The sequence below is a fragment of the Podarcis filfolensis genome (assembly GCF_964270895.1).
Source record: "Podarcis filfolensis genome assembly, chromosome: 6".
Lineage (NCBI taxonomy): Eukaryota > Metazoa > Chordata > Lepidosauria > Squamata > Lacertidae > Podarcis > Podarcis filfolensis.
In genome coordinates, this window is record NC_139609.1 from 28,760,223 (window position 1) to 28,773,461 (window position 13,239).

General features: G+C 47.1%; 1 protein-coding gene across 6 annotated transcripts in view; it reads right to left on the reverse strand.

The window, feature by feature from the left end:
• The window catches only part of LRRC8D (leucine rich repeat containing 8 VRAC subunit D), a 70,526-nt gene that overhangs the window by 30,453 nt on the left and 26,834 nt on the right, over window positions 1-13,239 (reverse strand). Inside the window, exon 1 of one of the 6 annotated variants that reach the window (XM_083620619.1) lies at window positions 10,369-10,490. The exons of 1 other annotated variant lie outside the window; for it this stretch is intronic. The gene's annotated coding sequence lies outside the window, so the exon portion shown is untranslated. Of the gene's footprint in view, window positions 1-9,128; window positions 10,491-13,239 lie in introns of those variants that run through there. 4 more of the 6 variants (XM_083620617.1, XM_083620614.1, XM_083620615.1 and 1 more) reach the window with 4 other exon arrangements.

Here is a 13,239-nt window from a genome sequence, read left to right on the forward strand (position 1 = left end):
GCCAGCATGACTAAGCCGCTTCTGGCGAACCAGAGCAGCGCACGGAAACGCCGTTTACCTTCCCACCGGAGCCGTACCTATTTATCTACTTGCACTTTGATGTGCTTTCGAACTGCTAGGTTGGCAGGAGCAGGGACTGAGCAACGGGAGCTCACCCCGTCACGGGGATTCGAACCGCCGACCTTCTAATCAGCAAGTCCTAGGCTCTGTGGTTTAACCCACAGCGCCATCACAGTCAATTTCCTCATACCACCATCTCCAAACTTCTCCCCCCAATTTTTTTGTTTTGTTTAAGTCCAAAGTGTGTGTGTATTCTAAGAAACTTTGATTTAAGGAAACTTCTAGTACTCAAAAATTACTTCTATAAAACCAAAAACGTTATAGTGTTTGAAATTAGCCAGGTGCATTTTGCACCTGGCTTTCGACCACCTGTGACCAAGTGAAGATGTCTGGGCACCAGGATAGCGCCTGACGTCTCTGCCATCTGGAGCTGCATGCCTAGGGATCATTGGATCGGGACTGTTTTCACACAGTAATGCCCCATTCTATAGAATTCTATCAGTCCTATCTTCCCTGCACAATAGGAGTGACCTTCTGGAATCAAATTGCTTTTTCTCTACAGCCTGCGCAGGAGCAGTCACCATGAAGAAAAACGGGTCGGAATAGGCCAATATATACGTGGACTGTCCCTGGATCAAGCGACTTTTCTTCTTTAAGTCCTCAAAGCTCTTAACCTAGCTCAAGGTTGTCCTATGAAGTAGCCAGATGTTTAACTGAGAATCAATCGCAGTCAGCCCATCCTTTGAAAAACAAGAGCCATCTTGCCCCAAAGTGGCAACCAAGGACGTTCTGTTTTCGCGACTGTAACCTTGGTTTTATTTAACTATTTGGCACCTAGCTTATTTATCTGAGTTGCTAACACTACATGAGAGAAGGAAGAGCGAGTTCTTGGTGGAAGCATTATTTCCTACCCATGATCATGAGATTACAGACTTGAGATTCCCACTAGGTCATGTAACCTGGACCAGAGCCAGCACGTTTTACCCTAATATACTTACTGCGTAATCCCCTAAATGCTTACTCAGAAGAAAATCCCACGGTGTACAAATGGTGCATGTTCCCTAGAATAAGCATGTTAGCATGGCAGCCTTAATTTGTGGGACAGGGATGGGAACTTCCCTTGCATAATCAGAAGCCATTTATTTTCTCGTAGCTTTAGCAAATGAAAGCCTGTCTCGGTGATGAGCTATTCAAAGCAAAGCCCGCTGCCAAGGTTGCTTCCAGGGATGGGGTCAGGAGAAAACGCTGCAAATCAACAAGGCCTCCGAGATTTAAGGTCAGACTCAAAGAAGAACCTTGTTGCTGAACTCATTCTCACCTCTCTTCCTTTATATTCCTTTTCCAAGCCACACAAAAGACCACAGCGGTAGATTTTGCTAGCTGCATCATCTGCGATCACACTCACACATGGTTTAGGTGCATGAAATAACACAGACAATCAATATTTTTTTAAAAAATAAGATAAAATAAATTGCACGACACGACTTACATAAACAACAGGACAGACAGGATAGCAAGAGTGGCAAATAATCAAGATGCCTCTGTCACAGTCATTAAAACTTGCGTAACTGACCCAATAATACGTTTTTCTCCAACCTTCGCATCACATCTTATGAAACTTCCTGTCATTTTCAAAAGGGTGGGAAGAGAAAATTTGACAACGAAAAAGGTAATCTGCTACTTGTTTGTTGGTTCCAATTGCTCCAATTGTCCCAATAGGATGATCCAGACAAAGAAAAGAAATACATTGGGTTTGGGATTTTAAAACTACTTTTAAATTTAAGAATCTCAAGATGTGATCATTTTCTTGTAACAGTGCATCACAGAATATATACTTGCAGGACCTGTAAAACTGTGTGTGTGGGAGAGAGAGAGAGAGAGAGAGAGAGAGAGAGAGAAAGAAAGAAAGAAAGAAAGAAAGAAAGAAAGGAAGGAAGGAAGGAAGGCTGTCATTTGCCTGTATTTTATAATGGTAGAAGACTCAAAAGAAATGTTCAGGGAAACAGGTAACTGAGGCTAGGATTACTGAGATTCTAAAACCCTGCACAATTTAAAATTACAAAAACAAGAGCTTAGGTATTCTGAAATACTACCATCATAACTATTAACAGCAGGCTATCTGACCTTCCTTTTGAGAAAGACAAAACAGAACAGTTTCACTGCTACCCAAAGTATTTACATCCTGTTGTAGCTTCTGCTTTGTTTTGACAGTTTTCTGTATATGATCTCTCTCTCTTTCTGCCTGTCTCACACAAGTTCAAATCCAGCAAGTCTTTATACCATGGGCAGAAATAGGCAACAAGCTTTCTGTCTGAATCGTAGCTCATTCACACATGCATACACACACACACACACACACAGTGCAGAGAAAGTCACACAGGTCAATTGTCCTGATTATTTTTTTAAAATAAAAGACCACTTTTGCTAACTTCAAAACAAGCTTTAAAAAAGGTAAAGTTAAGGACCCCTGACAGTTAAGTCCAGTCGCAGACGACTCTGGGATTGCGGTGCTCATCTCGTTTTACAGGCCGAGGGAGCCGGCGTACAGCTTCCGGGTCATGTGGCCAGCAGGACTAAGCTGCTTCTGGCGAACCAGAGCAGCGCATGGAAACGCCATTTACTTTCCCGCCAGAGCGGTACTTATTTATCTACTTGCACTTTTTTTGTGTGCTTTCAAACTGCTAGGTTGGCAGGAGCTGGGACCGAGAAACAAGAGCTCACCCTGTCGTGGGGATTCGAACCGCTGACCTTCTGATCGGCAAGCCCAAGAGGCTCAGTGGTTTAGACCACAGTGCCTTTAATGCTGGCATTCCTTATCTTCAAATCATGCTGTGCCCCTCAAAAACTAGTAAAGCATAAGTCCCAATACTTGTACTATCTCCAGAAAGTCTGGGTACCCACCTTTCCCATCAATAAGACAGAGTTACCTAGTGACTGAAACACAACCATATGCCCCACCAGGATCAAATTCTGCCCTCCGCTGAGCGTAGTTATAGTGTACTTATGCCCATACACTTCCAGCTGCAGATCACAGAAGAGGCAAGAAGCCAAGACAACATTGCTGTTCCCCCCCACTTAGCCTTATTGCTTTTCTCCCACCAGAAGTGCCCATTAGAAGTACCAGCCATTAGGCATCCCAAGTCAGAAGCCACAATTTAACTCTATAACTACATTTCCTTTTGGAATAGCTTCGGAGGTCACTGAAGAAGCACACCAGACAATGGAGCACAACAAGACCCATTTCTGCACAGCATTTGAAATTAGCAGGGCACCAGGCACATTTTTGTGCCTAAGGATTCTCTGTTGGCGAGCACCTCCCAAATCTGGGTGCCATTTTTTTTGCGCCCGGCTGACACTCAAGGATTACTGAAATGTATGTGCTTTGAAACCTCAGGGTATACAGTGGTACCTCGGGTTAAGTACTTAATTCGTTCCGGAGGTCTGTTCTTAACCTGAAACTGTTCTTAACCTGAAGCAGCACTTTAGCTAATGGGGCCTCCTGCTGCCACCGTAGCACAATTTCTGTTCTCATCCCGAAGCAAAGTTCTTAACCTGAAGCACTATTTCTGGGTTAGCGGAGTCTGTAACCTGAAGCGTATGTAACCCGAGGTACCACTGTATGTTAAGGACAGACAGTATGTTAAGGAGTTTTAACAACAGAGAGTAGAGTGTTTTGAAAACTGAAGTGTGGTAACAATATTTTTATTGTCAACACCAAATTAAACATGTATTCTGATAAAAACGTGATATTAACAATGTGTCACTTGTGTGAATTGCGTATTAGTTCATGCTTATCAAAATAATAAATAAAAAGTGTTGGCGACCCCCACAAATGGCGACTAGACATTCTGTTTGGGCGCCCACAACACAGGTCCCAGGAGCCATTTGGCTCCTAGCTTTTCTATCCCAGTTTCTAACACTGCTTCCACATTGAACCAAGGGTGCTGCTTGCTCAACAGGGAAGTTGTGCTGGCTGTACACACAGATACAACCTGAGCAGCTTCCTCCACACAAAGTGTTCCCTCCGAGTGTTTATAAGCAGCAGAAGGCAGAGACATTTCAGAGGACTGTGCTCCTACAATAACGTCCCAAGCCATTCGCAGAAACAACTAGCTTGCCTGCCTAGGTGCAACTTACAAAAAACAACAACAACGGGTTGCTTCCGTCAGGGGAACTCCCAACCAGCCTCCCTGCCCTATGTGCAAAAAAAGCAGCAAAGGTACAAATTACCAGCTACATTCCAGAATATCGCCTTGTTATCTACAAGCTCAAAACAGTTCTTATGGGACGGAGCTTATCCTGCAAAACACACAATAGCTGAAGAAGTAAAGATAAATAAACGCCGCATAATTGATCTCCAGAGCTTCCAATGAAACAGAAAAGTTCACTGCAGGTTCTGTGAACAAAAAGGCAGCGTTTTTCAAAACCTGGAAATCTGGAGAAAACGAAAGAAGCCTCAGAGGTGGAACACTAGAATGCGGCTCAGCGGCTACCCTCCCCCTAAGATTGACTTTTCTGCCTCTTAAATCTACTCCCTCTTTACTTACCTTCAGCTGTAAAAAAAAGAAAAGAAACGGACCACTGTTCTTCATTTTTCTCAAGCTGCCTTTTTAAATGTGGGATTATAGAGATGAGAATGCTCAAAGCTTTAAACCTGGTTTTGTTTAGGATTATCGTAGCTCTCCCTACTCCCAAAGGGTCTTGTTAAAAGGCCAAGCCAGGGCATGAAGATTGTAATAATGATGGTGATTAATCTGGAATCCTCAAACCATCCAACTTATTAATTTTTTTGGAGGGGGGGCAGGAATTTCTAACCTGTCCTACTCCCAAAGGGGTAGAATAGCTAGCACCACTTAAAATAGCATATCTATCCAATATACTGCAGTATATTAAATTCAGAATTAGCTCATACGATTATGCAGGCATAAGATGGTATAGCCACATGATTATATAGGTATAAAGGTAAAGGTAAAGGGGCCCCTGACCATTAGGTCCAGTCGTGACCGACTCTGGGGTTGCGGCGCTCATCTCGCTTTATTGGCTGAGGAAGCCGGGGTACAGCTTCAGGATCATGTGGCCAGCATGACTAAGCCGCTTCTGGCGAACCAGAGCAGTGTACTGAAACGCCGTTTACCTTCCCGCCAGAACGGTACCTATTTATCTACTTGCACTTTGAGGTGCTTTCGAACTGCTAGGTTGGCAGGAGCAGAGACCGAGCAACGGGAGCTCACCCCGTCGTGGGGATTCAAACCGCCAGCCTTCTGATTGGCAAGTCCTAGGCTCTGTGGTTTAACCCACAGCGCCACCCACGTCACACACACATATATATATAGGTATATGTTGCCTGAAAAGCATTCTTTTTAAGCCTACGTGCTGTGATCCAGCCCCAGAACTTGATTAAGTATGTTAGCCACAATCTAGAAGATGCAAAGGTGGTGGCTTTTTCAAATTCATTGTGAAATATTTGCATTTGGTGCTTATGATCACAGCAACATCTTTGGGAGAAGACTTCTTTTCCCCTCCGGGGTCAACACGTATCCTAAACATTGTGTGAATAGCCACACCTCCAAAACCATCCCAGTTTAAGATCTTCCAGGCTCAGCCTGGAGAACTTTTGCAATCACTCAGAATCCTAGTCTACATGCCCTCGTATTATCAACTTGACACGTGAACGGCGCAGCTATGAGTTCCAGTCACTTGATGGATTCGTCAATGAGGACCACTGATATGGCCTCACTGATCTTGCAAAAGACCTCCACAGTTTGGCAGACTTGCATGCGTGCTGACTGCGTTCTGACTGAGTCTCACAGAAGAGATTTTATCTGGCCACTCTTCAGGAATCTTCCCAGCTGCCCACCATGGTATTACTAGCACCAAATTCTTCTCCAGGGCCAGAAGCTGAGAGAAGGGGTGAGTGTGGGGGGGCTTGGTGCTGACCAACCCATCTTCATGCACCCTTCTCCACTGGGAGGGACAGCAAAACCATACATGGTCTTGTTCTGTTATATTTATATCCTGCTTTTTGGCCCAAAGTTCTGCAAAGTGGTGATTGGCAGGACTGAGGCAGAAAACACTAAGATCATGGGGGAAAGGAGAAATGAAAGTTTAGAAATTAGAGGGAGGAGCAGTTTTAACAATGCACAAACAACAGAAACCACGAAAGCTCTCTTCTCAAAGGTGCAGGCTACAGGCAGGAGTTAAAAACAAGGAGCAGCAGTCCTCTCAAAAAAGGGTATTGACTTTTTGGGTGGGTCTGCCTGCTGGTTCAGAGCAGCAGTTCTTGCCTGAATGAGTTTGGTCCTCAAGGAAAGTCCTGGCAGGCCAGCAGTGTTCGAAACTCCCATTGTTCCAGGCGCATTTTGCGACAGGGAATTCCATCAGCGCAAGCCGTTTCTGAGGTCTGGGCACAGTACTGCGCCTAAGATTTCAGATTAAAACTGCAGAGTGGAAGGAAAGGGAGACCTTTTTCTGCCTCCCCACTTCCAGCTACTCTCTGAAGACTGGATAAGAGACCCTCTTAAGAATATTAGTGAGGTGGGCAGGGGAAGGACTGGACTCTGTGAAAATGAACATAATATTTTAGCTGCAGTTCATTCATTTTCAGCTTTGTATTCTTGCTATTAAAAAGTGTTCCTAGAAACTCCGTTGTTGTGCCCACAACCTTGGTTTAAGGTGCCATTTAGCTCCTAGATTTCAAATCTGTTTCTAACACTGCAGGTCAGATACAGTAATTGGAGTCTTTCATTTCGTATAGAAAATAGCTAAAGGTAGAATAATAAGGTAAAGGGACCCCTGACCATTAGGTCCAGTCGTGACCGACTCTGGGGTTGCGGCGCTCATCTCGCTTTATTGGCCGAGAGAGCCGGCGTACAGCTTCTGGGTCATGTGGCCAGCAGGACTAAGCCGCTTCTGACGAACCAGAGCAGCGCACGGAAATGCCGTTTACCTTCCCGCCGGAGCGGTACCTATTTATCTACTTGCACTTTTACGTGCTTTCGAACTGCTAGGTTGGCAGGAGCTGGGACCAAGCAACGGGAGCTCACCCCGTCACGGGGATTCAAACCGCCGACCTTCTGATCGGCAAGTCCTGGGCTCTGTGGTTTAACCCACAGCACCACCCGCGTCCCCAAAGGTAGAATAACTATAGTTTAAAAGCTACTCACAAGTAGACTGGGCATGTTTATTATCTTCACTGACATGTGAGCAATCGCGCCTCCAAAAGAGGTCATCCCCCGCCCCCTGACTCACTGTAAAACTCAAAACAGATTTAAGTATTTTCCCCCCATGACCAAAGTAATTTCCATGTACACACCCTTAACACTCTTGAATTACAGAGAACGGCCAGGCATCTGCTTTCTTCCACAATTCCAGATGTTTAAGAAGATTTGTTACAAACAAACAAAAAAGGAACTGGGTGTTCTTTTTCAGAAGTGTTTGGCACGCCATAGTTCCAGCCAGAACTCTAGCTTAAAGTTGCTCTTGGGGACAGGATGAAAATGGACAGACTGTGATGAACAGATTCTTTGGTGGGGAAAAAAAATCAAAGCAGCTCTTCCCAGAAAAGAATGGCAACCCTGCTATCAGTTAACTTTCTGCATGCCTGCTAGCTGTTAAAAGCAGAGGAGCCCTGATGTTAAAGAAGCTGATAACTCTGCCAGATCAAGGAACGCAATCCAACTAGGCCCCACTGATTTTAAATGTAGTCCGTCAGGCTAGACTGCAACCTACAAACCTTGATTGCACAGAGGAATACTAGGAAGTAAGTTCCACTAAATTCAATGGGATTTACTCCCAAGTAATTGGGTATAGGGTTGCACCCTTTGCTATCTCTCTGCACACTCTAGTGCTGCTTGGGTAGACAATTGCTAATGATTTACTGTTAGTTAACTTCTGCAACTACCACAGCTAACATTTTACCCGCCCCCAGTGGGGAAAATGCAGTAAAATGTACATTCGCTACCCTTAAGATTCATCTGCAGTTATGGGCACCCTGCTTAACTTCTGCTGAAATGACAGTTGCAAGATTTGGAGTTGGCTATAATAGTCTCCATCTCCATTCACCCTTATGTGCTACAAGACAGTCTGCACAAGGAAACCTATCCCGGACAATGTTTTAAGAGAAGAAATAAGGTGAGATTTTAAAAATGAGAAAATATAGCCAAAAGAAAAGGAAAGTTGTCACCAGGAAAGTTACTGGAAGAATAACTCAGTGGAGAGAGGACGAGTAAAGTATGACCACAATTTTATTCAGGTAAAAACCTATTTTGGTGCTAGAACATTATATAAGCAACTACCGATCCACCCAAAACAATTGTCGTCACCAAGAGTTTTTCCAGAGAAAACAGCATGAAATGTCTGTACATACACAACCTTACATCAGTTGTTCCAAAATGCAATTGGGGATTAAAAAAACAAATTAATAGCACCAATTAACCCCAGGGTTTGGAGAAACACAGGAGAGCAGACCTGGGCAAAAACATGCCCAGTGATGCTTCCCTCAATTCCTATTTAGGTGCAAAGAAAGGGGGTGGGGGCTTGTTCCATGCCCCCCCAACTCCGGCCTTGCTCACCTATATCAAGCACTCACACCTTGCCAATCGCCACTCAGCTCTGCCAGATTACAAGTCAGCTTGCAAAAGTCTGCAAATGGAGGAGACCAGGCGAACTGTTGTGGCATCACTCATTGCAGCAACATCCTAGCAAGCATCAAAACACGGACCCTTGTTTACTGCAGTTAGTGGCATTATTGGCATCTTATATGGAGCTGTATTCCACCTTCCGAATAGTGCTGCCCCCCCTCCAACCAAACTCCATTGATATATGGCATACGTGTATAATAATAATAATAATAATAATAATAATAATAATAATAATAATAATATCAAGTGGTTTAGAATAAACGTCAGGCTGGCTTTTGTTTCTTGCAACTCTAACAGGACAGGATGCAATAGGGAGCGGGGGAAGAGAGCCCTCCCACACCCTCAAAGAACTTTGCACCGGAAAACCTCCTCCTTTGAAATGCACCATCACACACACACACACCAAAAAAATATTAGAGAGAAACACACTCAACCTGCCGGGTTGTCTTTCCTTCTGCACCGCTTGACGGGGAAGAGGTGGCCAAGGCGATGGCAGGCCCTCGCTCCGCACCCACCCACCCCGCTTTTGAAAATAAAAATAAAAATGAAATTGATTACGATCTGGGGGGTGGCGGGAGCAAAGGGCAGCTGCGGCGCCTGCTCTCCTTATTCTCCCAAGCGGCCCTCGCAGCTCGGCGCCGGTCGCCCTCCTCCGGCCCGAGCCGGTTCGCCCCGGTGCTGCACGCGATTCCCCTCCCCGGCCGGCAGCATCGTCCTCGGGGGGCTGCGCGGGCGCGGGAACAAAGGACCGGCGGCAGCGGCAGCAGCAGCAGCCGGCGCTCGCAGGCTGGAATAAGCCGGTCTCGGGGAAGCAGGCTCATTGCGAAGCCCCCATGGAGGACAACGGCGCGCCGCTCCCGAGCCGGGCTGTGCGTCGGGGGCGCGCCGATGGGCGGCGCGCGCGTGTGTGTGCGCGCGCGGCGGCGGCGCCTTTGCAAGCTCGGCAGTGGCGGCGAGGCGTGCCAACTTGGCCCCGCGATCGTGGGTGCCCATGGGGAATTTTGTGGGTGCTCGGGCATACAGGGAGTTGCCACCAATGGCAGCGGGCGCCATGCAGCGTGCACGGCCCTGGCAGCAAAAATTGGTGGGTGCCCGGCCCCTTCGTGGGGAATTTTGTGGGTGCTTGGGAACCCAGGGAGCTGGCACCTAAAGCACTTATGGCAGGCTGCTTGCAAGCGCCGGAGGTGGCGTGCGAAAGGGACAGAAGCTTGCACCGTTTGCAGGCGCGGTCGAGCAAACGGGGGCCGTCCGAGACCTGTTTTTCCCCGCTGCCCGGCCTTGGAAAAAGCTGCAGTCCAGGAGGCTTCTGGGGAGAAGCGAGGAGCGCGCCGCAAAGAAGGGGGCGAATATCGCAGCCATGGGTCACGCCGGGGGAGCCCTGCGGAGAAACGAAAGGGGGAGAGGAGAAAAACAACAACCCAGGTTGCACTCCGGTTCTCCCTCCGTTCCCCCCCCCCCCCACATCAATCTGGATCAAGGATCTGCCCCCTCCCGTCTCCCTGCACCGATCCGACGCGATACACTCAGGCCACCCCCACCCCAAGCACGCGCCGGTCACACACTTTGCGCACAGCCCTCGGAAGTTTCCCGTCGGTGGCGGCGCCGCTGCTTTGCCTCGCCGGGTCTCCAGACTCAGACTGGTTTCCCCGGGCAGGATGGGCAAGTGCACCTTGCAAGATGCGGCGAGGCGGGAACTAGCAGCCTGGGGCCCATTGCGGCGAGCGGAACTCCCTCTCCACGCCGGCTGCTGGTTTTGCAGAAGCGGCTACATAGGCACACCGCACCGGAGCGTGCATGTCTGCTTGCGTAACAGTTTCTTGAGAGGGGAGGAATCATGCCCCTTTCCAGAAGTGTGTGTGCAAAGAGTCCCCCCTCCACCAACCCTTTATAAAACCAAAGTTACGTTAGGGACGCGCCCCTTGGCTTGCAATCCAGCCAGGAGCTCCGATGGCTCTGGATTCATAACTCCGAAATTTGGAATCCCCTCCAAAACTGTGCCAAAGCAAGCAACCATGCTCCTGAGCAGATCTTGCCCGCTGGATGGTTCTGTTGCTCCAAAGCGAGTGTCATGTACACTAGATAGTGTGGGTCTTGCATTCCTTCAGGACAGTGCCTGCCCCCAGGGCCATGAGGTAAGGCCACTGTCTCAGATGACAGGATAGGGGGAGGGGCAGCAGATCCCAATGTTGATCTTTCTCTCTTCCTATGCCTCACTCACCCCTTCTTCCCTGGCCAGGGCAGGGGGCACCATTTTGGGGTTCACTTCAGAGGCCAAAACTTTTTGGGTGGGCCCCGGTGATTTCTTACGGAGATATTAAAATGTTTCCATTTAAATGTCAAAAGAAGCCTTCCAAGGCCACTGTGAATTTTGCAGGCCAACCACCCCTGAAATCTCCTCACCTTCTTGTAGGCCAGGTGATGGAGACCCCCATGGCTCTCTAGGGATTGCTGAGCTCAAATTCCCACGAGCTCCAACTGTGGTGGCCAATGATGATGGGAACTGGAGTCCAGCAGGGCCACTGGTCCCCCGTTCCTGCCACAGGCTCTTCGCTTTCCCTAGCACTTACATTTGAAGGAGCCAAGGTGTGGCCTCACACCTGTTTAGGCTAAATTTGGAAACCAAGATGAGGAGGAGGGGAACTAGCAGCCTTATACAGGCTGCCTTGGTATTATGATACAGCCAGCTACAGTTTAGCCTGTCCCCAGCTCCCCTGTCCGCCTGTACTGCCTACGATCACAGAAGCAGCTGTCCACAGTTTAGCAGACTAATGCATATCACGCCTGTAGTACTGTGAGCAAGTTACGGGTATGGACAGGTAGTTCAGCTGACTGGCAAGGGAACAGTGCAAGTCAATCACACTTCCTGTTTGTCAGATGTCATGAAGAGACAGAGGGTGCTTACTGGAAATATGCTGTTAAGGTGAAGGTGACTTTACACATTTTTTTAGCCTCTTTCTCCACTCGCAATGGGTAATACTGAAATCAACCTGTCAACCTAGCAGTTCAAAAGCGCGCCAAAAAGTGCAAGTAAATAAATAGGTGGCTCCCTCGGCCTATAAAGCAAGATGAGTGCCGCAACCCCAGAGTCGTCTGTGACTGGACTTAACTCTCAGGGGTCCTTTACCTTTTAGGGTGCCACGGCACTGATATAACCTGTTGTTTTTCTTTCAGAGACCTTAACACTTTGCCCCTTTTGTAGAAACCCTGCTGTCATTTTTTCTGGTGCCACCACTGCTAGGCGACCCAAGGTAAGGTCTTGAATTATCATGACTGGGGGGCACCCAACAGGATTGGTGCTTTCAACCCCTGTCCTGCCTTCAGATAGGGGAAAAAGGAGCACACTCCCTTAGCAAATACACATTACAGTCGCGACAAGTATAGTCGCAATTGCACCCCATAACAGTAGGGAAGTGGATATGTGTGTTTATTTAATTTTGTGCACATCACAAGGAGGTGCTACGGATAGCAACAGGTCCCTACAGAATGCTTTTAACGGTGTGCGTGTAGCAATATCAAATGTGCTTCTGTAAAGCACATGAGGCACATTCCACATATGAACTACATACGAACCTAACTTTTCAACAAACATTCCCAAACCTTAACTCTGCTGAAAAAGCAGCAGAAATTATCAGCACTGTATAGAACTTTGTGGTGTATCTTCCAGACTCGGAGGAAACATTTGAACCACTCTTCAAGATGCAAAGATCATTTGCATGTAAGAACTTCACATCTCTTCAGTGAAAGCTGAGTGCTTCTTGGTTTTCTGGGATATCTTAATTTTTAACTCTGTTGCAATATACAATGCGAAGAAGAAGAAGAAGAAGAAGAAGAAGAAGAAGAAGAAGAAGAAGAAGAGGAGGAGTTTGGATTTGATATCCCGCCTTTCACTCCCCTTCAGGAGTCTCAAAGCGGCTAACAATCTCCTTTCCCTTCCTCCCTCACAACAAACACTCTGTGAGGTGAGTGGGGCTGAGAGACTTCAAAGAAGTGTGACTGGCCCAAGGTCACCCAGCAGCTGCATGTGGAGGAGCGGAGACGCGAACCCGGTTCCCCAGATTACGAGACTACCGCTCTTAACCACTACACCACACTGGCAGGGAAATAACACAGGCAGAATTAAATGAAATTAGGAAAGTCTCAAAAACAGGATTACATTCACCTGGGAGAACAATCAGACCTGATGTAACAACTGAATCAACAGAGTTGTTAATTAATGGCTGCAAACCGATAACAACTGACACTATAAACAAATGCTTGGACACCGTAATTGCAAGTTTCCACAATGCAATAATAATATTACATCTTATCCAAACTCTCTTATATGACAAAAAGAGGTCCACTGTAAATGGTTTGCAGTGGCATTTGCTGCCGTATAAACCAAGTATTTCCCAGCGATTGCAACAGGTATGCTTTTGTACGTGTATACGAGAAATAAACTTAATAAGCAGCTTGTGGTGTTTAGGCTACAACACTCCTAAACCTGAAAGGCTGTAGAAGCCTTGATTTACACCATCATTAAAAGAAGTACATGGCTGAAACC